The sequence below is a fragment of the Pinus tabuliformis genome, chromosome J, assembly GCF_031772625.1.
Source record: "Pinus tabuliformis cultivar Carrire ecotype Pingquan chromosome J, CPIR1, whole genome shotgun sequence".
In the NCBI taxonomy this organism is placed as follows: Eukaryota; Viridiplantae; Streptophyta; class Pinopsida; order Pinales; family Pinaceae; genus Pinus; species Pinus tabuliformis.
Window position 1 is genome coordinate 1,252,780,220 of NC_142295.1, and position 25,893 is coordinate 1,252,806,112.

The following is a 25,893-nucleotide window of genomic DNA, read 5'->3' on the forward strand; positions in this document are numbered from 1 at the left end:
TCTTTTGTAAGAAGTTTGAAAACTGGAGAGCCTATTTTTATGAAATTTTCTATGAATCTCCTATAATATCTAGTAAATATTAGAAAACTTCTTACATCCCTTTGGCAAACATGATTTAAAATTTTAGAAATTACTTCTACTTTAGATGTGTCCACTTTAATTCCATCACTTGAGAAATGGTGGCCTAAAACAATCCCTTCATTGAACATCATAAAACGTTTCTCATGGCTTAATGAAAGGTTTGTCTCCTTACATCTAACAATAATTTTTTTCCAAATTTTTCATTGCTTCTTCAAAAGTATCACCATATATAGTAAACTAATCCATGTAAACTTCCACACAATCATGAATTAGATCAGAAAAATACCTAAAGTTGCTCTTTGAAATGTGGTAGGTGCATTACATAATTCAAAGGGAAGGACCCTATAGGCACATGTTCCCCATGGACATGTAAAAGTAATTTTATCTTTACCTTCTTGTGCTAGTTGGATTTGGTTATATCCACTAAAACCATCTAAGAATGAAAAATAATTTTTCCCTGCCAAGGTATCTAACACTTGATCTATAAAAGGTAGTGTAAAATGATCTTTTAAAGTAGCTTTGTTTAATTACCTGTAATCAATGCACACTTTCCATTTTCCATTTTTCTTAGGAACAATCACTAAAGGTGACACCCATTGACTATATGATATTGGATAAATGAAATTCACATTAAGTAATTTTTGTAATTCCTCCTTAACAATTTCTCTCAGATTAGGATTCATCCTTCTCTGAGGTTGTCTAACTGGTTTGACATTTTCTTCAATATTAATATGATGCATACACGCTTTATGATCAATCACTTTCATGTTAGTGTATTCCAATGCATAAGTAGAGGAGTGTCTTTGTAGCATTTGATTCAATTTTCTCTTTTAAAATTCTTCCAAATTATTGTTAATATTTAATGTTTTATCTGGAAAAAATTCTACTTGAGAATTGCCAACTTTATCCATAGAATGTAAAGCCATTTGGTGAGATGAAAAATTGAATATTACATTGTTCCTAAAAACTTTGAATTTCTCACAGTATGGATAAGAATCATTATTATTCATTAAATTTATCAATTGATCTTCTTCATCTAATTGTGAAAAAGTATAAAATGTTTGCAAATCATCAAAGTCTTCATTATCATCATCTAACCAAATCTCACTTTCTATTTCAGTTATTGTTTTTGTAGGAGGATACAAGGTAAACTTCTTAGTGGAATTTTTCTTAGAGATATACATATCACCAGATCTATAACTTATGAATGCATCGACTGTAGCTAGCCAAGGTCTACCAAGGCTCAATGGATGGCCTCCTAAATTATTCCTGGGAGTCAAAATCATGAAATCTACAGGATATTCCCAAGAATATAGAGAAACAGACACATTTTATAATACTCCATCTGGTTTGATAATAGATCGATCTACTAATTGTAATAATGTAGGATTATATTAAGATTAGGAAGCTTCAGTTGTTCCATTGCTTGTTTACTCATGATATTTTTTTCTAAGTTGAGATAATCTATTGATATATAAAAAAAAGTACAGAGAGGACTAAGCCTCAACAAAGTTTAACATAGTGTTTCAGCATTTATCTGGATTGCCCCAACATTGGGGAAACCAGTCCACAAAAAATCAAAAAACCCGAAAGTGTATGAGTCCTTGAGACCGGAAACCACAAAAGAAGCAGTGAGGTTTTACCATGACATAAGATCTAGACAAAAGACCAGATTCCAACAGAAAATAATAAAAGCAAAGAGACCAGATAGAAGACACCTAGCAGCCATGTCGAGACACTTGTCAGCCACGTCAAACTATTTGAAATCATCTGGGATGGGTTCCTCAACAATTGGGCATGCCCAATCATCCGCCTCGTCCCTCGACACGTTGCTGTGTGGCTCACCAACACCGCCATGTGGCTCATCCACCGAATGGGCGTTGCCATGCCTGCCATTTGCCACCTGCGCAACTAACCCATCATACCCAATTCCACCTGAGGAGTGCATGGTTGCAGAGCTACCACCTTCACCATGCTGATTGCCAGCAAGATTCAAGCCATGCATAGCATAATTACCTTCGTCCAGCAAGTTATTCCCTGTATCTTTGCAATTGCTGCGTCTGGGGGCGTCCTCTTGCCGCAAGTCGGAATTTTCCACCTGAGAAGCAATCTGCTCATTGTCTTCTGTGAAAAGGATGGAGATTGTAGCGGTAATTACTGGCCTGTTCAGGGTGCTACAAAATCTAAATTGGGTTGAGTGGGAAGTGGGATGAAGGGGCAAAGGAAAACTGGCCGAGTGAACTGCAAAGTCACCGTGATTTGCACCTGAAGACCAAGCATGACCCCGTCCGCATCGTGTACTAGGATATCTGCCCGCACCATGTCTCCGGGGATGATGCAGTTCAGGGGAAGGAGAGGAGGCAATGGGCTCAGGGTGCAGATCAGTCTGAGGGCGAGAACTGCCTCCCCAAGTTCTGTCTCTTTGACTTCGCATGTGATGTCACACCATGCTGGAGTTTCTGGCTGAGTGCTCAGAGGGAGCTATAATAGAAGAAGCGATGACAGAGGGAGCGCTAACAGAAGGATTGTGAGGGGGAGCAGGGTCAGTCTGAGCAAAGGTTAGATAGCAGAAACTGGAATGGGTATGGTGAAACCCATTTCCAAAATCAACGCATCAAACTAACCAGCAGCGACGCCCAGTTACTGTGCGGGAGCTGGGTTCATAGGCTTGAAGTGGGCAGTTGCAGTGGAGCAGGGGAGAAGGAGAGACAATGAACTGAGGTAAATCCATGTCCGAATAGTTAATGGCTTTTCGTTGATTTAGGCCTGCATTAAATGTCGCCTGCAGTGTGTCAAGAGGGCATCTCAGGGTGGTATGGGGAGTGGCGCCATCAGCCAAGTGGCCCGTCCTCTCGCCGCCGGTATTCATTGTTTCCATTAATTCACTGTGCGTCACCTGCATCCGGGTTTGTTTACTCATGATATTAATGGCCACTCCTAGATCAATTAAATTATTTGAAATCTCAACACCATTGATATGGATTTTCACAATAGGAATACCTGGATCTAGATATTTTTGAACAGTAGGTTTTCCCATCATGATGTCAACAATTTTTCCTACCAATTGGATCTTTTTGATATCTTTTCTTTTTTCTTCCTGGTTTTCTAATGCATAACTCCGTGATAGTTTTTGCAAATATTGGTATTTCCTTTAAAGCCTGTAATAAAGGAATTTAATGCAAATATTCTTAAGCTCATCTAACATATCATAATCTGGTAAAACAATTTTCCTCTTTATTCCTTTATCAATTTTAAGTCTTTCAGGAAAAAGTGGATCATGCAAAGAAACAAAAGGTTGTTCTATTAGAGGAACTGTAGGAGCTTGCTTTATTTGTTCATCTTTTGACAGTATAGGAACATCTTCCTTTAGAGGAATTTTTTCTTGATCAAGATTTGCATCTTTCTTAGGAACTTTATTCTCTTTAGATTTTTGGATGACAGTTGTTGGTGAATTATTTGGTAAAACCCTACTAGATCTAAGTTGAACATCATTTAGACCTAATGGGGTAATCATAAAAGCTTGAATTTTTTTTCCTTCGGCATTATAAATAACTTGTTGATTTTTATTGTTTGGATTCAGAAGTGGTTGGAAAGGTAGTTGATTGGTTTTTGAGGAAATGGTAATGAAAGTTGCTGATTTGAATTTCGAAATTGAGGAAGTTGAGTTGTTTGAGGAGGATAAAATTGTGGTGGAAAAGAAGGATATGGTTGTTGGAACTAAGGATTGAGGATATTTTCCATAAGAATTTTTCCAACCTTGAGCCCAAGATGGATTTTGAGATTGTGGGGACCAAGTTTTCCATGGCATGGGTGCAATCCAATTGTTATGTGGTTGTGCATATGATTGAGTATTGAAACCTTGAGTCATATTCAATTGTTTATTTTGCCATGGTATTTTAGCAATAAAACAAAGAGATTCAACTTGATTTGTCTCAGCTTCTCCTTGGAAACAAATTTAAGGCTAGGTATTGAAGGACATTCCTTTGTATTATGATTTTCAACACATATGACACAAATTTCTATACTATCAAGGGGACATTCTCTTATGGCATGTTTCTTTATACACTTGAGACATAAAATAGATAATGCAACATTTTCAACTTTCTGCTTGTTTTATATCTTAAGGGTATCTAGCTATTCACTAAGACTCCCCAAGATATCTGTTTTAAAATTATCAAGCAAATTTCCTATTTCATCTCTACTTACTACTCCAGTTGCATATTTATTAATTCTAGACATTATAGGATCTCTTGGATTTTTTCCTATCCTAGATTTACCCCTAGAGATATGTGTACATAAATCACATATTTATGTAAATGAAAGTTGCGACACATCTCCCTTGCCCATTAAATTTAGAAGATCAATCCATTCATCTTTAATGGATTTTAACAAAAGATCTTTCAGTATTTCATCATCCAAATTATATATTTTAGCTCTTTTGATGTTGTAAGCAAATCTTTCAACTATATCTTCAAGGCTCTAATCCTCTTTTTGTATCATCTTAAAGACTTCATCTTTTAGGTTATGGGGCATACATTAATCCTTGTATTTTTCTAAGAACACATTTTTCATTTCATCCCATGTTCTAATTGTATGTGTTCCTAATCCCATAAACCATTTAAGTGCTCCATCTTTAAGAGTTGCTGGAAACAATTTCAACTTTTGAGGATCAAGTAAATAATCATAAGTTCTACATAGAACTTCAAACTCAAAAAGAAATGTTTCAGGATCCTCATGTCTCAAACCAAGGAAATTACGGATAATGGAGGGTGATATGTTCTTCATTGTAGCGGTGGTATCTTCATCAAAGATGGGAAATCCATAAGGATTTGGTTCTCCCCTACCACCTCTACCACCACCTCGACCTCCACCCCCTCCTCTATTTCCTCCTCTGCCTCTTCCACCTCCAATCCTAAATTCACCACCATCTACATTATGCACTTCTCCTCCTCCTTCCCTTGCTATTGAAAAATAAAGTCATAGGATATTTCGTGTTTTAATAGCTAAGTTCCTCGTTCGCTTAATTATCTGCAATACACAACTTCCAAGTTTGACTCAGCCTTTCACTTCAAGATCTCTGATTTCGCTTAGCTTGCCAAACAATGTCTGTAGGTGGTTATCCATCTGGGAGCCAAATGTCATCTTTTGACAATCTTATTTCTTCTTCTAGAACACTGCAACCTATCTAAAAATGGATTCTTCTGCAAAAACAAATATCACTTGTAGAACATACAAAATTCAGTAATTACAAGATACTTTTGTCATAATTTCACTAAAAAAATAGAATTTAAATATGGATGATTATTACCTTGTAGTTATTGATCTTGACCTTAATATGCTGAGGCTTTTGTAGAAAAATAATAGAAAGGTAAAATGTGATGGCAAAAAGGTGGTCAAAAGGAGACATTTTTAGACTTCAACATGATGGAATAGGAAAATTTGCAGGAATACATTGAAGCCACCAATGTAACAACAATAGACATTGTAGCAACAATAGAACCTATAAAAATAGTAGAGGTAACATGGCTTAGGTTTGATGAGCATTTGAATTCAATATTTTACTTGCTAAGTTAAGTAAATGGAAATGATTGGAAGTCTCGTTGTAGGAAGGAGTGATCCCTTTGGGTGAACACAAGAAATTTTTTCATGATATTATAATAGTATGGGCTAAAACTTAATACTTCATAAAATAAAATGGAAGAAAATTGAAGAGGAGAGGAAGAAAGAAAAAGAGTAAGTGGAAGAGTTATAGGAGGAAATTCGGTTGTTATAGAAAGATAAAGAGCAAATGTATGATTTGGAACTTAGTGTATTGATCTATAGGGGCCCTTCTCCCTCCTATCCTCTATTTTTACGAGAAAAATTCTCTCTTTAGATTAAAAACATTAAAGGAGAAAAGACCATACAAGATGACCGACCCTAAAACTTTCTTGGAAATATTTCAGTAGGCTGACTTTGTGGAACAAATCCTATTGTGAAAATTATATTTACATGAGTATGTTTGTTTTAGAGAGATTTTTTTTTTACCCTATGTAGGAGAAATCTAGTTGAGGGATTTTACCTATTTTGTACATAATCAAGTTTGTTGGAAAATGGCTGATGGCACTATATCCACAACTTAGAAAACACACCCTTATATGTTTGAAATGAGCCAAGATCTATTGATAAAGTTTTAAGGCATATAACAATTTTTTGTAGTCTCCAAAAGTAAGGGATCAAATGATGAAAATTAGAAACAAGATTTTGGAATGTTGCTCTAGAAGTATTGATTTGATGAAACTAGAAGCACTAGAGGGAAGTAAACTAAGATGTGAAACATCTAATGAAAAGTTGAGAAATAAAGATCCTTATTGTTTTTATAATATCTCTAGGGTTCCTAAATATTTAGATCGTGTTAGGAAATGTGGATCTAATTGGCTTGGGCTCATATTTAGATTCCCCTTAATCTAGATCCCTGTATCCAAGTATCAACGTTCATATTTGTTAAGATAAATGGACACAAAAATGTGGTGGTTAGACTTGCTCCTGTATCATGGCTATAGAACTGGGCCTATAGAATATATGGCAATAGCCTACATTTTTTCTGAATTGCATTCCCGACACACATCCAAATTTGACTGAACAGGTCTGCATGAGGACATGCAATTGCTTAAGTTGGGGAGGATATGTTGGTATGTGTAATTGGCATTCTTTTTGCACTCATTTTGCCTATCTTTCCCACTATTTTGACCATGATAACCACATCTTGTTACTCCATTTCTCGCCTTTTGATCAATTTATGCTTCTTTTATATGTCACCTCTTTTATATGTTAGCAACGGGATCTCCTCTATCTCATATTATTACTAGTATATTTATGGAAGACTTTGAAACCAAAGCCCTTAAATACCCGCCCTTCAAACACAAACTTTGGAAAAGATTCATTGATGACACCTTCTTTATATGGCCACATGAAAGAGATAAATTAGATATTTTCCTGCAAATAACAAGCAATCTGACTTTATGAAATTTACGATGGAAGTTGAGGTAGATGGTAGCCTTCCCTTTCTCGACATCCTAATCACCAGGAATCATGATGGTTTAGTGTCTCACTAGGTCTATCGTAAAAAAACCGACACTAAACAATACCTCCATGCTAGCTCCCACCATCATCCTGCTTAGAAACATGGGGTTCTCAATACTCTAGCAATCTGAGCTGTGAGAATTTCAGACAAAGAAAGTTTTGAGAATGAAAAGACCCATCTCATGGAGGTATTTGAAAATAATGGGTACAAAAGACACCAAGGAATCAAAGCATTCAAAAATGTTGAAAAATGACCTAAAAATAAACAACAATTGGACAATATTGTTGGAAAAGTACACCTCCCCTACATCACGAGAACTACTGACAAAATTTCCCATATTTTAAAAAAGAACAATATTATAGCCACTTTCAAACCTATCAACACAATTAGAAACTATCTCAAATCGGTTAAAGATCCCATTGATCCTAAATGTAAAAAATGAGTCTATTTAATTCCCTGTTCAGACAAGAAACCCTACATTGGAGAAACTAGCCGATCCGTTGTGACTAGGATTAAAGAACATTCCGCTGACATAAAACATAACCTTTCCAAAACTTCAGAATTGGCCGAACATTCCATTAAAACCAAACATAAAATTTGTATTGAAAACCCTTGTGTACTGTCCAAAATTGATCACTATCACCATAAGAAATTTATGGAAGCTATAGAGATAGGAAAACATCGTGATAACATTAATTGTGATGATGGGTGGAAAATAAGTGAGAACTGGATTTCTACCTTGACCACCAAATCTATTTCTATTTGGCACCTTTATTATATTATTATTAGTTTCCTCTATTTAACTTTAATGCACTACACTAACTTAATCATTATTGTCCTCTATATAAATTAGTATACTATGCGAATTCTCTACATTAAAATTTCTTCACAATAAATACATACTTTTATTAATACTTTACTTAATACATTATATTTCATTATAAACCCTAATTCTATATATATATATATATATATATATATATATATATATATATATATATATATATATATATATATATATATTCCTCTATTTAACATTACTGCACTACACTAACTTAATCATTATTGTCCTCTACATAAATTAATATACTATGCCAATTCTCTACATTAAAATTTCTTCGCAATATATACAAACTTTTATTAATACTTTACTTAATACATTATATTTCATTATAAACACTAATTCTAATATCTATCTATCTATCCATCTATCTATTTATCTATCTATATATATATATATTTCACATTACATTTTATTTTATTATCTTATTTCTCCTCTACTTTTAGGATTTTATTCTTGTCGGCTCCTTATCATTCTATCTCCTCCAACGATATATATATATATATCACTTTTACAAGATCAGACTTTCACATCTTTAATTAATCCTGATGATGAACCACATAAGATGGTTCAAAACGTCGATACATTAACCAATATCAATGCGATGGATCCAGAAACTAAATCTACGCACAACACAAATCTCAAAAGCCTTAGATCTAAAATCATTTAACTTTGCTTTCATTTTGATATGAAGTTAACTATATTAGGTGATTAAATGGAATGTTTCATGGTTGTTTGGCTCATTGACATGTTGTTCCAAGAATTTTATGTCATTTCTCTCAGTTTTATCTTGCCAATTCTAGAACAAAATTTTTTGCTCATACAGTTGCAGCTACACTGATACTCTATCTCTCGGGGCCTTTGTTTCTTCAACAACTATAATGATGATCAACATGTGTTGTAATTCAATTAGTGTCAACATTGACTGCTGTGCTAGCAAATAATTTTATTTATTATTAATGCAATTAAAGTTGGCTGAGATAGTTATGATCTCAAGTGTTTCCTTTTGGTTATTTTGGAAAAGTTTGTTAGAACACTATTTATTCATAGTAAACTATTGTAATTTACCATGTTATGTTTACGATTTGGGAAAATTGAGGATAAGGATATTTTCATGATTGCTTATGATTCAAAGATAGATGTAATGTAAACTATAAGATAAAGAGCTCCCTTATTCATGGGGAGCGGTGGCATCTTTATTGTAATTTTGGAGAAACTGTGTAAACATAATCCTTTTTTTATCAATGCAACTCTCATGATTTGTGGTTTCACATATTTCTATTGATTAGCGTATGAGTTGTGTGATTAATATCTCCATATTAAGGAGGAAGGGCCCTCCTATTTAGCAAGGATTGCTGAGATAACGAGGTATTGTGATAGTGTGTTTAGTTTCTCTAAGTTATAATTCATGATTATTTCACTGTTACTGGTTTCTTTAATGCATTATAGTTATTGATTGGTTGGATTGTAGAGTAGTCTCCATCCTTCATCCTTAGAATATACAACTTTTTTCGTAGGAAAAATTTGATCACCAGGACTTAGACTGATACAAATTCCATAACGTGTTCCATAATGCGTTCATTGTAGCTTTTCTTGAAACATCCAATAATATAGAATATGAAAGGCACAACTGTATTGTGCTCTTTGCCTTTTTATCCAACTTAGTCTAGTATTTAATTGACATCCCCATCAATGAAGAACTTGGATCCACAATGATCCTTTGATTTTTCCACCAACAAATCTTCCATTTTGAGCTTCCACAAATCAAAACTTTTCTCATTGAATTTATCAATCTTTATCTTTGAAGTGCTAATCATTTCCTTTCACAACAAGAATTGATTCCACAGATCTCCCACTATAACAATGATTCGTATACTGCCATGGATATTCCACTAAATATTTCGTCACACCAAATATGATAATATTATATTTGAAATATGAAATTCTACAATATTACAGTTTTATTAGATTTATGGACCTGTAGATTTACTGTTAATAGCACATGCATGTGAATGAAATTATGCATAAAATAGATAAAAGAAAATTAAATTCTCGCACACACATTGGACATAAGATATGTCTAGGAAACCCTTTTGAGAGAAAAACCTAGCTGGAAGGTGAGGTCGCTCTGCTCTCTTTCTCTGAATGGAAATATGGCTGCACGTACAAAGAAGTATGGCTTGTGGCTTGTGGACTGCTATAGTGCAAAAATACTCTCTTTGTGCTCTATCTCCTATCCCTCTCAACTGTTTTTGCTTAGATATGGAACAAAGCACTCGTAAGAATGGTATCTCTTTTCCTCCTAGTGGCCTAGTTATAACGCAACTCGATAGCCAACTAGTGGTTAGGTTTGACTACCTTAACTCTTAACTAGAGTTACAATATAGACTCTTCTAGAGTCTTCTACATCATAATCATGTGGTTAGCCCCTTTTCCATGAATAATGGGGGCTGACATGTCATCCTCTCAAATTATGGTGGTGAAAACCGGAAGGTCAACTTCTAAGTGGCATAACTTTGCATACAGACTCCGATTGACGTGATTATTGTGCCATTGGAAATGTTTCTGTGTGTAGAATAAGAAAAAAAGTGCTATGCTAAAGCATCAAAGTTTTACCCCAAAAAATGTCATTTGATGCCTCAAAATCCTCTCGAAAGGTTTTAAACCCTGTTTTTCCAAATTGGGTCCTGTCGATAAAAATGATCCCATGAGTTGATTCCTTAAGTTTTTCCACTTCGAAAGCATCGAGATGGATGATAAACAATATAATGATCCAATCCGGATCAAACAATGTCTACAAGAAGCCCAATCTAAAACTGTTAGCCACAAAAACATCCCCTTGAAGCCAAAATTGCTCTAACACCAAATGTAGGTTTTAACCCTATACAATTAATTGTTGCAAACGTATTATTAGCAAAATAGAAAATATGCAATGCCACACACACACATTAACACAAATAATTTTACCCTAGAAACCTAATTCAGGGAATCCATAAAGATATTTTTGTATATTTTTTTGTTACAAAGTTACAATACAATATTATACCCCATTGCATCTGTAAGAAACCAATCCAGTTTACCTTGGATTAGCATACAACCATAGTTCATTAACTAAAGTTATGCTATCATGGGCTAAACCACTATGCACCACAAAATTGCTAAAAGTGATAACCATGTGCTAAAAATGGCATAAGATGCATGCAAAAAACTATCCAATTTTTTTTCGCGGGTACCACTTGAGAACCCCCACATCTATGCCTACGCGTGATGTACAACTCATGGGGATAGTCATGGAAAGAATATAATACATATACAACACATATATGTGCCCTTTGCGACCATATCCTATATATTGATCTCATTTATATTCTTCTTGGTTTATATCATTGATCTCAAAGATTTTTGTTCAATTTAAGATAAATTATGCGATTGGAATTAAAATAAAAATGAATGGATCAAGGTAAAAATTTGCCACTATAATGATCCAAGTTATTAATGTTTTTTTAAATCAAAATTTTACAAGGTCTTTATATCAAAATCTATACAACTAGAAGTTTTAGAAAGTCTATAACCTTTCATCTCTATCCCAATCCAAGAAAGGATTTTTTTTTTTTAATAAATTTTGTGCTTCAATGTTATTTTGGAACAAATTTAGTTGTTTCTCATCATCCCATTTATATAATAAAAATTGATGATGCCCGAATTTGTCATTCCTAATCATCCATTTACCACCCCTTTTCTTGAGAAAATAACTTGTTTCATCCATTTTTCCATTCATATTATCTCAATTACCCATTATATTTAGTATGATTGGACTAGGTGGAAAGGGACAAGTATTTTTATAACATGTTGATGAATTTACGTATATTGGTGTATGTTGGTTGGATAATGTGTGTTTTGTGGGTAGCAATGGGATAATCAATTTTATCTTTTATGTATGAGAAAGAAAATCTACAAAGATCTTTGTCAGTAATCACAAACTGAACATGCCCTTGTGATGGTGACTACATAGGGGAGTTTTTGCCATAGTATTAAGGATGCACCAACATGTACAACCATATGACAAAGACTTTCTGCAGGCAAGATAAATCTAAGAATAAAAACCAATTCTGTTGAAACTTCATTCAACAACAATGAGTTTTTCTATTGTAAATATTTGTTTTTGTTGATAACTACTTTTCTCGCTAGATCAACCTTATAGTTTCTTGCTTCCACTACTTCAAACCACTCACCCCTTGAGGTTGAGAAATAGGCCGAAGATGGACCTATGATAAGTAGTTAATTGTTTTTTGGGATAGATGCTAAATTTTGGGACACTTATTTGTTGAAACTGAAAAGTGGTTTCCTCCTTTATATCAACTACTAGAATTTAGTAGGTAATTGTGTTAGTTAGTAGTTTCTTTTTGTATAAAAACTAGAGAACTAAACTAAGAAACGTTTAATCTTTTGATAATGTTATTATTGTCTTTTAGAATATAAGAAACCAACAGTTGGTGATATTTTGAGTGTTTGAAGTGTGTTTTTACAATCACTGACACATTGTAGAGCCAGAGTCATTCTATAGGCACGATGATATTACTTTCTGGTATATTTTCTTATGAATACTATTTATTTCCTTGCATGTTTTTCGATTTTATGTAGTAACAGTTTCCTCTACTGAGGATATATTTAATCTATCAATTGTGTGTATACATAAATTTTTTTGTGAATATATTTCCACATTGCAACATACTTTGTATACAATAGTTGTAATTAAAACCAATTTGTATTAGATGCATTGTATTTCTTTTTATATTTATATCAATTATTTGAATAGTTCATTTAAATACTTAACATACCTACAATTTGTTTGATCAACAATAGAATACTCTGTTTTTTTTCTCTTATTCTATTACATGTAGCTGTAATTTCTTTCCAGTTGTAACAAGTTTTTGTAGCAAGAATGACCATTGCATTTACCCTTTTTTCGCAATATATAGATTGTAGGTTTTAAACCCCTACAGAAATTAACTGCATATGAATTCTAAAACACAAAAAATAAACAATGTGAGAGCATAACACATAAAACACATATACACAGAGATTTTCCCCTGGATCCCAAAACCGGGACTACTAGCTTTATTTTTCATTATCTTCCTTTCAATGTTACAATACATATTTATACATGCCAAAGCATCCAATACCATGGACCGAAAACCATCGCGTCAAAAACCATGGACCGAAAACCATTGCGTCCAAAAACATGTGTGAAAATCATGCACAAAACCATAGGTGGGTCCGCCCAACCTAACATAGGGTCCAAAACCAAAATTTTCCAGGGCAGTGATAGATTGGGGTTACCTACACCCCTCAAACCCCCTGTGACTCCCCCTGCTACACAATCGGTACAACAGGGGGGGGCTTCGCCCCCCTCCTAACCCCCTAGTTAACTATGTGGGCTAGTCGTGGAAAGAATATAACACAACCCAACATTCTCCCACTTGTTGTTTTCTTTCCACAGGGGGCCACAAGAGAGCTTAGTCATTTATCCAGCCCTGCAATGCCCATTGTTTCTCTACACCAAGAGAACTTCTCAGAGCTCACAGATTTTGTCAATGCATCTGCAGTATTCTTCAAAGTGTCCACCTTTACCAACAACACCTTTTTGTCTTCTATCATATCCCTCACAAAGTGATACTGAACATCAATGTGCTTTGTCTTTGAATGATATGCAGGGTTCTTTGCCAAGAAAATTGCACTTTGGCTGTCACAGTCTATCCTTATAGCTTCCTGTACTAACCCCATACTTGAACACAATCTCTGCAACCAAACTGCTTCCTTGCTTGCATGAGTGGCTGCCATGTATTCTGCCTCTGTAGTTGATAGTGCCACTACAAATTGTTTCTTACTCATCCAACTGACTGCACCTCCAAGTATGTTAAACACATACCCAGTCCCACTTGTAGATCTTCTCTGATCGAGATCTCCAGCCTAGTCTGCATCAACAAAGCCACGAATATCCAACACTCTATCCAATCCCGGTCTTCCTTGGTAGCACAAACCATATTCACTAGTGCCACGCAAATACCTGAAAACCCGCTTCAATGCTGTCCAATGCTCCTTTCCTGGTTTTGACATAAACCTACTCAATACTCCCACTGCATGTGAAATGTCTGGTCTAGTACAGACCATTGCATACATCAGGCTACCGACTGCACTTGCATATGGAACACGGGACATGTCCTCTTCCTCTTCTTGTGTCTTGGGACACTGTTCAACAGATAACTTTACACCTACAGGAATAGGAACCTTCACCAGTTTACTATCCTGCATATTAAATCTCTGCAATATTGTCTCGACATACTTCCTCTGGTTTAACCAGATCTTCCTCTTTGCCCGATCTCTTTTAATTTCCATGCCCAAAATATAGTTTGCAGCACCAAGATCTTTCATTTCGAATTTGGAGGACAATTGGGTCTTCAAATCCTGGATAATTTCTTTGTCATTTCCAACCAGCAACATATCATCCACATACAAGACCAAATAAATAACACGGTCACCAATTAATTTAAAATACACACAATGATTTGCTTTGCTTATGGTGAAGCCAAGTCCTCGTATAAATGTATCAAATTTCTGATACCACATCCTTGGTGACTGTTTTAACCCATACAGAGACTTCTTTAACTTGCATACTAGGTCTTTCTTACCCTTCACCGCAAAGCCTTCAGGTTGCTTCATGTAGATTTCCTCTTCCAGATCCCCATGAAGAAATGTTGTCTTCACATCCATCTGTTCTACCTCAAAATAAAAAAACAACAACAACATATAAAAGTAATCTAATATAAGTTACCTTGGCAACAGGAGAAAAAATATCACCAAAATCAATTCTCGCACATGGGAATAACCTTTTGCTACCAACCAAGCTTTGTATTTCTCCACCTTTCCTTCTGCATTTGTCTTCTCCTTGAACACCCATTTGCTGCCAATGGGTTTCCTTCCAGCCGGCAACTCCACCAGATCCCAAGCCTCATTTTTGTGTAAAGATGCCATTTCATCAACCATGGCCTCTTTCCAGAGTTTTCCATCCTCTAAATCTATTGCTTCCTTCACAGTTCTGGGATCATCATCAGTAATAGATAAAGCAAAATTTGAACAGAAAGCAGATGGACTATACCTTTCTGGCTGCCTTCTTTCTCGAATTGATCTTCTCACACCCGGAGTTTGTGGCTCTCCATCTTCTGATTCCTCCTCTGCTGTAGAGTTTGAATCTTCCTCCTTTAGCTCAAACTCTATCTTCTTAGGTTCCTTTGGTTGGACTTCATGTTTAATAACATCTTTCACCTCTCTGAACACCACATTTCGGTTGTACACAACCTTCCTTGTTACTCGGTTCCAAAGCTTATAACCCTTTAAACCATCCTGATACCCAATAAAGATGCACTTTTCAGATTTACTATCCAACTTGGTTCGTTTCTCCTTTGGAACATGTACATATGCATCACATCAAAATACCGTCAGATGTGAAAGAGAGGGTTTCTTACCAGTCCATACCTCTTGTGGAGTTTTGTCCTCCAACGCTAATGAAGGTGATCTGTTGACCAGGTAACATGCTGTCTCCACCACCTTTGCCCAGAATTCCTGTCCTAACCTGGCACCACTGAGCATGCTTCTTGCCCTTTCCATCAACGTCTTGTTCATTCTTTTTGCAACTCCATTTTGCTGAGGTGTATATGGAGTAGTCTTCTGCCGTGTTATACCACACTTATTACAGAATTCTTCAAATTCCTTACTGCAAAACTCTCCACCATTATCTGTCCTCAACACCTTTATCTTCTTCTCTATCTGGTTTTCCACCAGAGCCTTGAATTCTTTAAACCTGTCCAAGGCTTCAGATTTCTTCTTAAGGAAATATATCCATGTATTCCTTGAGAAGTCATCTATGAATGATACATAGTACACAGACTTACCCAGTGATGGAATCTTCACAGGTCCAAACACATCACTATGCACAAGCTTTAATATATGTTTCTCCCTCTTACCACCAGAGGGGAAACTCACCTGATTTTGCTTCCCATATACACAATTTTCATAGAAATCAAAATCCAGAGAGCTATTACTCATACCTTCTACCATACCTTTACCATGAAGTATTCAAAGGCCCTTCTCTCCAATATGTCCAAGCCTTTGATGCCACATCTTGGTCTTCTCTCTAGAGACCACTAGATTTTTTGCTCCACTTTCATGAACCACAGAATTGTTGCACCCATCAACAACCGTGCTACCTTGCAGCTTGTACAGAGTTCCAATCTAAACTCCCTTCATAAATACTAGTGCTCCCCGAACCATCTTGCAGGTATCCTTCTCGAACGCTGTTTTTACACCTGAATCATCCAACTTGCTTACATAAATCAGATTTCTGGCCAATGTAGGAATATGCAGAACACCCGGAAGTGTTCTAACCCTTCCATCTTGTAACTTCAACTTTACTTTTCTGCGACCAACGATTTTAGCCTTCCTATCATCCCTTAAGAAGACATCACCACCATCATATTTCTCATACTCGCAGAACCACTCTCTATGGGGAGTGAAGTGAAAGGATGCACTTGAGTCAATCAACCATGCCTCATGATCTACATGTGTACTTGAAGAAGCCAAGTACACATCCCCACCTTTATCTGAGGTGGTTTTTGCCTCTGCAGAAGGAGCACCATCAAATCCCTTTCCTTTATCAAGAGCTTTAGATTTACAATCCCTTTTGTAGTGCCCTTCCTTTCCACATTTCCAGCACACCACTTTTACAGGTTTTCCTGGAGATTTATATCTCCCACTCGATGACTTATTTTTGTTTCTGTTATGGGACCGTCCTCATACAGACAAGGCATCACCATTCTGGCTCTCCATATTTTTTCGTCTCATCTCCTTCGTCAACAAGGATGAGACTATTTCATCAAACTGCAAGGCAATTGCATTGCTACCTATTGCAATAACCAGACTGTCCCACGAATTTGGTAGAGAACACAAAAAACCGATGCACTTATCTTCATCTGAAATTTTAATATCAACAGATGCTAACTGACTTACCACAATATTAAATGCGTTCAGATGCTCTGTCACCGAGTCTCCATCTTTCATCCTTAGGTTATACAACTTTTTCCGCAGGAACAGTTTATTCACCAGAGACTTAGATTGGTACAAAGTCCCTAACTTGTCCCACAAAGCCTTCGCCGTAGCTTCCCCTGATACATTCAGCAATACTGAATCTGAGACACACAATCGTATTTTGCTCTTTGCCTTTCGATCCAACTTCTTCCATTCTTCATCGGACACTCCTGTTAGTTTATTACTCGGATCTACCACGATCCACTGATCTTTATCCACCAACAGATCCTCCATCTTGAGTTTCCACAACTCAAAACTTTGACCATTAAATTTCTCGATCTCTATCTTTCCACTGCTCGCCATCTTCTTTCACCACTAGAATCGATCTCGCAGATCTCTCACTGAACAGGGTCTACCACAGGCCCGAGCGAAACCCCTTAGTAACAAAGGCGTCCCCTTGAAGCCAAAACAATGCTGATACCAACTGTAGGTTTTAACCTCGTACAGAAATTACCTGCATACAAATTCTAACACACAGAAAATAAACAATGCGAGAGCATAACACATAAAACACATACACACAGAGATTTTCCCCTGGATCCCAAAACCTGGACTACCAACTTTATTTTTTATTATGTTCCTTTCAATGTTGCAATACATATTTATACATGCCGAAGCATCCAATACCATGGACCGAAAACCATCGCATCCAAAAACATGTGCGAAAATCATGCACAAAACCATAGGTGGGTCCGCCCAACCTAACATAGGGTCCAAAACCAAAATTTTCTAGGGCGCTGCCTCGGACCCCATAGAGTGGGGTTAACTGCACCCCTCAAACCCCCTGTGACTCCCCCCTCTATGCAATCGGCGCAACAAGGGGGGCTCCGCCCCCCTCCTAACCCCCCAGTTAGCTACGTGGGCTAGTCGTGGAAAGAAAATAACACAACCCAACATAGATTTTCACAATAAGCATAAGTGTTTCCTTGTTTTTAATGGTAAAATTTAATTTAGTTTAATTCAACCACAATGACTTTTTCTTCAATCTTGTTTGTAATATATGTAAATATTTGTGCATAAGTTATAAATAATATACTCACTCGCTTAAGTTAATAACAATATAATAACCCATAAATACATATATATTGTTGAACGTTTTGTAAAAGAAAACGATTACTTATTGATACTAAAGTGAATTCATATAAGCACATTGTAGGAACCTGTGATAAATGACAATCGTTCTTACCACACAGCTAAAAATGTTAATTATAAAACTTTTCTACACAGTTAAAATTGAGCATATTGAAAAGTTCACAGAACTCATTCTCATTAATTTATTATTATTATTATTATTTTTCATCGACATTGTATGATGATGTCATATGAAACAATTCCCTATATACATGATTATAGAATGCATCCCTAGATATAATGATCCAAATGAAAAAATATTATAATAGCACATGTACATCATTGGTGGATGATGAACCACAATAGAATCACCATCCATTAATTTACATCTCTCATTCACCATCTTATCTCTAATCCCATAATTAACATTTGAACAACTAAATTATTTGATGGAGGAGAATAAAAATAAGACACGACTATTGAATGTATTTCCATTGTCCTGTCTTGCACCCCATCATATTTCCAAAATAGGAAATCCTATTGACGTCATTAAGTCTACAATGAAAAAATATTTGAATATTATTATTATAACTTGAAAATATATATTATAATAAAATGAATTAACATATAGGGATTTTAATTTTTAAATGTGTAATCATTGAAAAATATGTACCTTAGTTCCAAGGAGGAAAGTGCTAGAGAGGTCCTTATCAGCCCCAAAGGGAAAATTGTCCACACTTTTCAATGGAGTCTAGCATCATAACACACAACAATTATAAGCACATGTTCATATCTAGGGAATCACTCAAGTCTCCGAGCTAGACATCCACAATCTCATGGTGCTCGAGGATTCTATTCACATCATTAAGAACATGGTTTATAATTCACATCCAATGGATTCTCGTCCATCTTCAATTCTAGACAGGGTTAGGGAAGTAAGTAGTGTCATTGAAAAGGTAAATTGGTTCCACTTTCTTTGTGAAAAAAATGACCTAGGTGACTCTAAGCCAACTCCATAACTAGGAAAAAAGGGGGTGTAATTCAAGTTAACAACCATTTATATGACCAAGCAATCCCATAGAATAACCTATGTTATCACATCAACAAGGCAAATGGAAACAATTTTGACAATGGGTTCTCTTCCATCTTTATTTCTATACAGGGTTAGGGAAGTAAGTAGTGTCATTGAAAAGGTGAATTGGTTCCACTTTCTTTGTGAGAAAAATGACCTAGGTGACTCCAAACCAACTCCATATATAGGAAAAAAAGGGGTGTAATTCAAGTTAAAAACCATTTCTATGACCAAGAAATCCCATAGAATAACCCATGTTATCACATCAATAAGGACAATGGAAACAATTTTGACAAGCCCTCCATAGGGAATTCAAAAGAAAGGGATAAGATACCGCCCTCAATTGATGTTACAATTAATTCACATCTCATATAATGAATCTTCCTCTTTAATTATTTAGCGTCACAGTGGGATAGTTTTCGTGTCACTAATGAAGGATTTCACCACCCTCCTCTAGTCTTAGGGAAGGGGTCTGAAGCTCAACTATTGCAGGCTTTGGAAATTTTGTTTCACTGGTTTTATTCTTAGGAATTTGAAGGTCAACACTCTAGTCACAAGTGCCTGATATGCTCTTGCATATTTCCTCCCTTATCTTGTTCTATTTTGGAAGCTCAACAAAGGTTTGTTTTGTTGTCTATTTCTCTTGTTTCTACTAGACCTCTCTCTTTAGTTGCTCCATCATTCTGAATTTACAATGAAATATAAAAGAATCAAGGAGACAAAAATAATCATTCCACAGGCTTGAACAAGTTATTTCTATATTGATTTCTCATGACAAGTTCTCTCTAAACTCCTCAACAACACAAGTACAAAATATCAACATTAAGATGTAGTTTACAACGAATCTATTGTTTGAATAGATGAGTAATTTAGATGCACTAGAATAGTAAGTTAATACATTTACTCATTAGGAAGCAAGGTCATTGGGGAGAACACTATGATGAATTCTCTCCCAATCAACACACAATGTTGGGTCCTTCATTTTTTGGACAATTTTGATCATAAAGTGTTTGTAGAAAAGATAAAGCGAGATCTAGAAAAGAATGGTTAATCCAATAAAAATTGACAACAAAAAGAAGAAAGCAGCATGTAGAAAAAGAGTAAGTGGACTAAACAATTATCTTGAAAATTGCCAAGCAAGCACAAAAGAAGGATTGTTACATCAAGTGAGAGTGAAACATAATTGATCGGGTCAAAGAACAACTAAGGTTGATCATGTCAAGCCACGAGAGTTAAGTTGGAGCACGTTAAGGGAGAAGATCACTTGATAACGTCAAATAGGCCAAAAACATATAAGGATATGCAAGGTGAGTTGCGCATACATGAAAAATAAAGAAAAAGGCCAACATGATACCAAAATTTATATCTATATTGTGATATTGTATATGTATCTATAATTGAGATTTTGGTGGATGAATTATGAAAGATCTAGTTGTAATCTCGCAGATCCATAATTATAATGTCGATTTGGTCCGATATTAATAAAAGGATGACTGTTGGCAGGGAGATTTGTTGTGTTGTGCGCATGTGTATGTGGGTTATGCACCCATTTTATTTTTAAATTTTATGTTCAAGGCATATGCATTGTGTCTACAATTTTCTTCTATGTGCATTGATTCATAGTTGCTTAGTAACTTTTTAATGGTTGTTGTTGTATCTAACTAGCGAATGTACATACTCACCTTCTAAACCCCAATAATCCAATTAAGTCTTGACTGCACTTTGGTTGAGACTTTCTTCCCTTGTAGAAGATTGAAAATGCCGATGCTATGCTAGACTATAGTGAAAACCTTTGTTGGCCCCAGATGCATAAACATGGTCTCTGCAAACAATTTTTTGCAAACAAATGGTTCCATTGTCAGGACTAGAAAATTAGTTAGGGTTTCTGATAATGGTAAGTATGATTTTGAAGAGGAGTATTCAAGAGTGGTGGGAGGAAAGTGTGATTCTTTCATTCTTCAACAAACACAATTAAGGTAAAATATACTACATTGGGTTCGTGAAGAAACATTTTCCCCTGAACCTCCTTGTGACCAATATGAAATATTTTGGGCTGAGTTCCTTGATAAATTATATTAGTGGTTGCATAGATTCAGGATTCCTTGAGAGATTGAAGTGTTGGTCGGATTTGTAGGAACTGAACTACAACAAATCTAGTTGCATTACATCGCTTAGATCATGAGCTTACTAGAGCTGTCGATTTTTGGGTGCAAGCCACCTTATAGGGATACATTATTTATTTTTCTGCAGAGAACCACTATTCCTATTCAAAAGTAGAAGCAATCTTCAGATTTGGGTTAAGAGGATGACTGTTAAAAGAGATCACATTGTGGATCAAGGTCTTACTAATGGAATAAAGATTTCTACAATTTCCTCCACATAATATGACAACTTAAAACCCTCATAGTTTTTTTTTTTTGGGGGGGGGGGGGGGGGGGGGGGAGTTTGTGGGAGGCGATGACCAGTTGTGGAAGCTAAGAGAGGGTTGCAATGGATAGGGAAGAGAAGTGGAATGCAAGAGGTTTTAGGGCAGTGATAAGGGTACATATATCTAAGGAATGGAGGGAGTGAAAGATGCGAGAGATTCAAAGGAGACAAAGAGAGTTGAAGCATATACGAGAAGTGCTAGCTGACCCAAAGTTGTAGCATGCAGAGTTGAGAGGAGATGAGATCTATAATAGTGGAACGGATGCCAGAGGAAGTGAAAAAATAGAGAAGAGTCAAGGAGATAATGTTTACTAGGAATCCGATGAAGCCCAAACACCAAGCCAAAATATTGCAAAGACTGATCCCATTTCCTCTGCAGATGAAGAGATGAATTTCGTGATGCGAAGGCTATTTCATGAGGACAATCTCTACCTTGAAGTCAATGTTACTCAAGGGGGAAACATGGCCAGTTCTCCTCCATCCCTTCCCCTGGTGCTCTATCATAATTTGGTAAGGCTATTTTCAAAGCTTGTTAAAACTCTAAAGTTTCATAAGGTCGTTGCAGATAACATTGATTCTAGTAGTAATCAATAGAATTTGGGAAATATTTCTCAACCTGGTCTGCAAGGATTTGTTTTAGTTTCTCCTAACTCTAATCCAATGGTTGGAAACGTAGCTGGTTCTTTCACTCACTACCCTGAGTTTTATGGCCGAGGGATGAGGATGTAGAGCAACATTGGTATTTATGTGAGGCCATCTAAAACTCTAGAGGAACTCTAGATGTGACTAATTTAGTTGAAATTGAAACTACATTGAGAGGAAGAGGATTTAAATGGTACACAAAATTTACATCAAACATTCAAAATCTAACTGTGGATACACTTAAAGAGGAATTCACTAAGGAATTCAAATTGCCTGGGATAGAGTAGCAAGGTTTAATCGAGTTGTGAGATATTAGACAAAAACAAGGTGACTCTGGATGGGATTGTATGCAAAGGTTTAAATATGTTGTGGGGAAATTAACTCGTCCTATTCACATATATTATCTACAAACATGGTTTATTGAAGCTCTACTTCCCTTAACAAAAATACCTTTGATGCAACAGAATATAAACTCCCTGCAAGAAGCTTTAGAGAAGGAAATGAAAATTCAAGCTATGGTGGGTTACCTTGGTTACTTTAGACCGAGCTCTACTTCTAGTGATCCTACTTTGAATGATATCCACAATCAAATTATTGTTTTTTTGAAAGATTGAAGGAGATGAATACTGAAAAAATTTCTCATCCTTAGTTTTGATGCACCAACTGCTACATAGAAGGAAATTATGTCACAAAGTGTCCAAGGTTGCGGGGTGCGAGAGCCTCGAGTGTTTCGCTAGGACCCCCTCTTTCGTAGACAATACCTTAAGGAGGAGTTGCACAAGTATCATCAACTTTTCCCCTTCGAGGACATACTTAGTACCATGCTTTTCCTAACCAACAAGGTATGTCCTGTAATGAATATCGTAAGATATGTCGATATTATGGTCATCCAAATTGATTGTTTACTATATTGAAAAAGTATTCCAATGTGCCTAACTCTATTTTCTGTGAGTTCTATGGATCTCCCATGCATAATACTGACTAATGCAGAGATTTGGATGCTTTGGATGATCGATTGGATTGATCTACTTTTTGAGTGAATGAATCCAATGGCGAAAGAGGTGGTGCAGGATATAGAGGTGGAAGAATTGGTGGAAGAGGGCTAGTTAGATGCTATAACTATGGTGAGCAAGGACATGTAGCCAGGGGATGTCTGTTGCCAAAATGACCATGGTGTTCACATTGCCATGTTAACACTCATGAAACCAAAGACTGTATAGAATTGATTGCTTGATGGGAGGAACACAATCAACAAAGAGGGGCTTATTCGATCAATTTTTAGCAACGAAAACCATAATGAGTCCAATCACCAAATATTAATATTGTTACTTGAGGGGGTACTAGGAATGGTGCTGAAAAGGATTCTTCTGAACAACCTACCATTAGAAAAATTGATCCTTCACAAGATAAATATGATCCTGTTCAGTAAAAACAATATAAGAATGTCGCAAATATCTTCAAGGAGATAATTTATTCCTCTCTTAGTCCTAGGGTTGCAAGATCAGAAAAGTGCCAAATTTTATTTCCTGAAAGAAGACCACCAACTAGCCCTTGGTTCTCATCTGACTCTTCACAATTGGTTACTATGTGGTTTCAACTATTTATTGATATTTTGAGTGATGAGCAGGCCTCTCAATAGCTGCGGAAGAAGTTGAAGGGATTCGTGAAAGATGAGGAGTTATCAAAGCAACCTATCTCTGCAAATTTACCAGAGCATCATAGTAGAAGGGTTAGGTGCAACAAAAGGAGTATTGGGAGAGAGTTCCAAATCGATGCTCAAATTAAAGGGTATCAAATAAAGGACACTATGCTGGATTTTGGGATCTGATGTCAATTTTCTAAGAATGGGAGGCATTGGGAAATTCTAAATTAGTGCTCTCACCAATTCAGTTGCAGGTGGCTGACCAAATCTGCATCTTTCCCATTGGCCACTTAGAAGATGTAGAAGTTGATGTCACTGGTGTAAAACCTTATGCAAATTTCAAAGTTATTGATATCATTGCAGATAAATATCCATATCCAGCCTTGTTAGGAGTTGACTATGATTTTGAGAACTATGCCATTGTTGACGTGAAGAGAGAAACTATGAATTTTGAAGTTGATGGTGTTAGAGTTATTCAACCTTTAGATCCTTACCAAGGTCCTAGATACACAGAGCCTATTGATGATTCAAAAGACACCAATGTTGTTAACCACTTGTATCAATTGATTGTTAGAAAAAGGGAAGACTATATCAACCCTACAACATATGGGTTTCTTAGTTAGTGGAGTATTCAGAACACAAAAGCGGGCTTTGATGTTTCACTTGAGGAATGGGAGCAAGGAGATTACGAGTTATATTCCATGAGATACACAACTAGCTGATATGATCAGTGGATTGTAATAGAGGTAATACACTATACTAGCTTTAATAATATTATACCTATAGATGCTTTTGTATGACATATTGAGCTCATAGTTGAGAAGGAGAAAAGCTCCTCTGATAGATGTTGCGTAACAAGATACTCTTGCTTGGTGGTGGGATGCTAATAACAACAATATTCCATCTTGGGAAATGGCCAAATATGTTCTCTTATGTAGATTTATGGAGCCGGAAAAGGGATTTCATCTAGTTTCTTTGTCTCAAGGTCATACTAGTCCTAAGAAGCATGTCCATGCTTGTGTTGCAGAATGAAAGAAGAATAAAGTACCTATTGAATTGTGGAAACATCACTTTATTCATACATTAGGAGCTATTTACAAGGATTGGTATTTGAAAGAAGAAAAAAATAGATAAACTTCTAGCTGGGATGAGTTGAATTCTCAATTTTATGTTGATCTCAATTTCTTAGATGAAGACTCGCGAAATGTAGAAGCCTTGAAGGCCATCAAACAAGTTATTTTCCTTACTAAGAAGCCCCTTGCAAAAATATTTGATAACAAATGTTGTGGGACTATACCTTTTTCAGGTTTCTAGATGGTTATTGTTTGCCAAAAGTTTAATAGGGAACCCAATGATGAATATTTAGAACGGTCGAGGCATATTTATTTCAAGGAGTTTGAAGGAGAGTGAAGCATCAAGGATGATCCACCTTGAGCTTCTCCTCATCTATAGCCCCTGAAGCTACATAAGTTTATTATTAGCTCTGATGAAAATCCTAAGCAAGCTTCTATAGTAGATTATGGGGATGGGCAGACAACCAAGGAAATTCTTGTCCTACTCAAAGAGTATGAGGATCTATTTCTTGCATCAGTTTCAAAGCTTAAGGGTATAAAAAGAGATCTTGTGGAGATGAAAATAGTCTTGAATCCAGATGTACATCTAATAAAGCACCGTCCATATCGACTAAATCCTAGGGTTAAGGAGAAAGTCAAGAAGGAGATCGATAAGATGCTTGCAACAAAGATTATCTTCCCTACAGATGAAACTAAGTGGATAAGTCCCATAGTCATCCAAGATAAGAAGGATTTCAAGGAGATCAGAGTCTGTGTTGATTGTCATAGCCTAAATAATGCATGTGTCTATGACCCATTTCCTACTCCTTTCAGTGATGAGGGCTTGGATAATGTTGCCAG